The 5,000-nt window shown below is 33.1% G+C and overlaps 1 long non-coding RNA gene across 1 annotated transcript in view; it reads right to left on the bottom strand.

Moving 5' to 3' along the window:
* LOC144959960 (uncharacterized) overlaps window positions 1–5,000 on the bottom strand; it is a 23,865-nt gene that overhangs the window by 18,428 nt on the left and 437 nt on the right. The gene's annotated exons all lie outside the window — the stretch shown is intronic.

The following is a 5,000-nucleotide window of genomic DNA, read 5'->3' as shown; positions in this document are numbered from 1 at the left end:
GATACACGGTAGAAATACATTTTTTCACATTCTACTAGCACCAAACGTGTAGGTACCACATTCAATTAATTGCATTATAACGATGTATTGAGATTTAAGATGACCCGAGCTTGTCAATAATTATGTGTAAAATCTGAGACTTCCAACGACTAAAGAAATAACTTCCAAAGAAGTCTCGTGTTACACTCCTTTAGAGAATTTGGATGCCGTCTTAATATAAAGGTGAAATACGTTTTAATTTTCTGAAAAAGGCGTTTTGTCATCGTACGACAATGCTGCTGGTTATTATAAGGATAATTGTATGTAACACAATGACCACTATAACTTACAGGTAAACAGGACCATATCCCTCTCTCTACTCTATTATAGTGACTATATTATTATAATATTTGTAGCCGGTTCTTGGAGTGACCAAATAAACCCTTCATTCCTTTCCCATCCTCCATTTCCCGTTACCCTCCCATTCCTCCACCCCTCGTTAATCCTTCCTTCCTTCCCTCCCTACCATGTCCTCCCTTTGTCCGCTCCCTTCATCCTTGTAATCCTTCCCTCTCCTCTCCGTCTTCCCTTTGCTATTCATACTGTCACCTCTATTTATCCTTTATTATGTAAATCTTCTTTTCCCTCTCTCTCTCTCTCTCTCTCTCTCTCTCTCTCTCTCTCTCTCTCTCTCTCTCTCTCTCTCTCTCTCTCTCTCTCTCTCTCTTTCTCTCTCTCTCTCTCTCTCTCTATTTATCTATCTATCTATCTTCGTCCGTCCTTTGTAATTCAATATAACACCTCTCTCCATTCATTAAATCTTTTTTACCATCTCTATGAGTATGAGCTCCCTGTGTCACAGAAGTATTGTCAAACTGGTTGATTGTACACGGAAATTATAGAACTGTACTTAGACTTATAATGAAAAAAATATAAAAACAACAAACTTCTCAAGCCCCAGCCAAAGATTTACAAATTTATACAAAGGAAGCCTTAGGTTTGAATCTTATCCTTTCATATTTGATTTTTGATACTTAAAAGCGCAATGTTAAAAATTCAAAACAAGCCATTTCGTAATGCATCGATGCAAAACGCAACACACTACAAGTTTCCTAATATCCTCACTAATTTATGATGTGGAAACTTCGAGATACGTCTCATAAACATGTCATGTGGCTTAGTTATCTAAATTCTGAAGTTCTCGCTTTACCTTGAAATTTTGTTGGGGAGAATTCTGCACAAATACAAACACATCGTTCATATTTTTCTTGTAAGCTAAAATGTATGTGCCCAATATTTACACATGTTGGGGTATCCCCGAACAGACACAATGCAGATGGAGGAAAAGTGTCTGACCACCCAAATTGTTATGGGCTCGTTGCCCCTATGATAATAACCACAACGTCCATAACAACAGTGTTAAATCAAGCTAAGCTAGTTTATCATAAATGGATTTGGCATACAGACCCGAAAATATGTACGCGTCAGCTGAAATATTTCAAATGTAAACTAAATACAAACAACGATCTTTTCAATCAAATCTTAAGTCGTCAGAACAAGGCAAAACTTGGACGTCCCAAACCCGATAGCCTCGTTTTAATTTAATGCACCATACAACATATAATCAGGGGTTTCAATTGCTTAGTATTGTTTTTCCCCTTTTTATTTATTTATTTATTTATTTATTTATTTATTTATTGCTTTTGATTTTCTTGACTTTATTGTTGCTTGTGCTGTTTGATGTTGTTTTTGTTTTTGTTGTTGTGCTGTCAATTTCATATTACTTTTTTTTTTTCCAGAACCACAGGGCACACGAAGCTGGAATTTTACATAGTGGCTGTTGTATTAAACATGCAGTTTAAAAAGTGCTTTCGACAGAACGCTGGTCTTTAACAAAGTACTTCCACGGGATCTAACAGTCTCATACACTTAATACCCAGCTGAGATGGTCAGAGACTAAGCGCTAGTGAGTTCATGAAAACGGCCCCTGGAGAAGTGACCTTGATGCAGATGTAAAGACGATGGGAGGCACTTAGGGGAAACAAAACAAAGCAAAATAATAATAATAATAATAATAACAAGCAAACAAAAATAAAACAACAACAAACAATAAACAAACTGGTAACCCCAGCCCAGGAGATAAAGGACGATAGTCATTGATAAATTAGTTCGTAATAGGCTTAAACAGTCGTGACGTCACTTCCCTCGGAATGACGCATAGTAACTTAGTAACAGGTTCCAAACTATCGGATTAATGGCGGACGCCCTTATGAAATACTTCTCCGACTAGCATAAAAGTGTATCCAGAGGAGAAAAACATTATATATCTGATCATGTTTTGACTTTTATACACTCTGATCAAAAGACATGTGAAAAAGTTCTAACCAGCATGAAGAATAAATAGTGCCGATTTTCTTTGTTTAGAACCAAGCTGCTCGTTGCTGGGCGGACGTGACGCCAGACTATTGAATCCAATTAAGGAACACATTGGGTTGCAAGACAGACTCGCCTTCAAATAATATCGATCGATTAACTCACTCAACCCTAATACCGATTATATCCGTAGTTTACACGGGCTACTTTTACCCCATGCTTATTTATTACATTTTTTATGAGGAGTAGTATCATTGCTAATGTTTTTAATTTTTACATGTTAATGGTAGTTGAATAAAGCTATATTTGTACATGCTCATTTTTAAAACATCTTTTCCAATTTTGAAAAGTAGAAAAAATCTCTAGGATTGAGTGAGTTAAAATGACCCTCATTCCGTCAAAAACTCTCAAACCTGGGACTTCAATTGCCCTTCATCTTTTCAAAAGTTCTTAAACTTAAGAATCTAAGGAAGTCCCAGGATTGAGAGTTTTTGAAAAGATGATGGTAATTTTAATCGATTGATATTTGAAGGACGAAGGACAACTTTTCTGTCCAAAACATTTTTACTGTTTTTTGTTTTTTTTTCATAATATTACGGCAGTTTTGAAATTAACGGTATTGTTGCGTGCGTGAGATTGAATATGGAAATGCCAAGACAAATTAATTGAACGCGCATTCTGTGGATATTAACCAGTTGATTGCCATAATATAGAAAGCACGTATTTAAAAATTTGGCCAGAAAACTCGTCCTTCAAATAATATCGATCGATTTGAATGACCCTCATCTTAGCAAAAGCTCTTAAACCTGGGACTTTAAGGAAGACCTCACGAGATCCCATATTTGAGAGTTTTTGTCGAGACGAGGGTCATTTAAATATCGATCAATATTTGAAATGTTTAAATACGCGGCTTTCTAGAGCAAGGCAATTATCTGTTTAACAATACAACTTTCCATGATTTAGCCAGAAAACTTTTACTTCAAATATCAATTCATTAAAATGATCAAATTGTTGTCCAAATTTCCTAAACCTGAGTCCTGGATTTAAGAATTTTTGAAAAGTTGGGGGTCACATTAATTTAAATTGATCGATATATCATTAGTTTTCTGGCTAAAATATAAACACGCAATTTCTTATGCATGATACACTAGTCATTAATTATCGTGATGTAACCCTTGGCATGCGGAATTATATGTTACTTTCAGTCGTACAACAAAATAGGTAGGCTACAAGATATTTCCTAATTCACCGAAAGAGTAGGAATTGCGATGCTTTCTTTTGTCATAAATGCGATTGCCCTTTTCTTTCTTTCTTTTTTTTTTTTTTTTTTTTTTTGGTTTTTGCTTTTTAAGAAATAAGACATTAAGAAAATTGATCGGATAGTTGATAAAGCCAGGAGTTATACTCGCCAATTTCCAATGTGGAAGAACTGTTCAAGAGATTTTGTCTAAGTAAAATTGAGAAAGTTATGAAGGATGGCGATCACCCCCTTCACAAATATATTAAGAGGAGCCGTCGTCTTATATCTATAAAAACAAAGACAACACGTCACCTTAATTCATTTTTGCCACATTGTATTCGAATTTTTAACGCGGAACTGTGATTTAAATTAAATACTATCTTTTAAATATACACACACACAAGTTCGGACTAAAGGCCAGAGGTATGGCCTATCTCAATTTATCAAATTAATATATAATGTGTTTCTATTGGTTCTTGGTTGTATATTTTTACATTTTTGTGCATTTGCATATATTTTATATGTATACATTGTCGCCATAGATTCTCAACTTTGTGTTTATACATTTTTATGCATGCCACGTCTGTAAACGAATTTCCATTTTTTTTGATGAATAAAGTATGTATGTATGTATGCATTATTATCATGATTAAGATTATGATTATTATTATTATTATTATTATTATTATTATTATTATTATTATTATTATTATTATTATTATTATTATTATTATTATTATTATTATTATCTATTTATTTTTATATTTTTTTATAACCTTCCTCTTAAAAAATAAACATAACTGGATGACAACTGGAAAAATTGGATAGTTAGACACAAAATAATACAACAGATTCCACTGCCAGCCAAAAGATAAATGACGTATCTACAAGTTATTATCAAACTGGGGAAAATGAAAAAGGAAACAATACATCTTTTGGTCGTAGAGTGTATTTGAGGCTGTGCCGAAAGATCGTTTTTGTGTTATTCACCATAAAAATTCCAATAATCATTATTTTGAAAGAACTGAGGAAAAAATCACCTTCATCAGTTTCTCTTGGTTAAATAACGGAAAATAAACCACTAACTAGCATCAAATTAATGGTAGTTATAGCTTTAAAAGTGACGAAAAAGTGTGGACAAAGTTGATATATGTCCCCGCGTTTTTGTATTTTTGGGAAAATATTTCTGATTTTCTATTGGAGCTAGATCTCCAGTTTTTTGGTTTTGTTTTACACTATCTAACAGAATCAGATAAAGACTGACGAAAATGAATTTTTCATTGGTTTTTCCAAATTGAAGTATTTTTGATGAATGTCACGGAAACGATCTAATAATAAAAATAATAATAATAATAATAATAATAATAATAATAATAAATAATAATAATAATAAATATAATAATAATAA

This window comes from Berghia stephanieae, chromosome 14, assembly GCF_034508935.2.
Source record: "Berghia stephanieae isolate SIO BIC M18660-M18661 chromosome 14, UCSD_Bste_1.3, whole genome shotgun sequence".
In the NCBI taxonomy this organism is placed as follows: domain Eukaryota; kingdom Metazoa; phylum Mollusca; class Gastropoda; order Nudibranchia; family Aeolidiidae; genus Berghia; species Berghia stephanieae.
The sequence above is the reverse complement of the archived record's forward strand: the minus strand, read 5'-3'. Positions and strand labels throughout refer to the sequence as shown.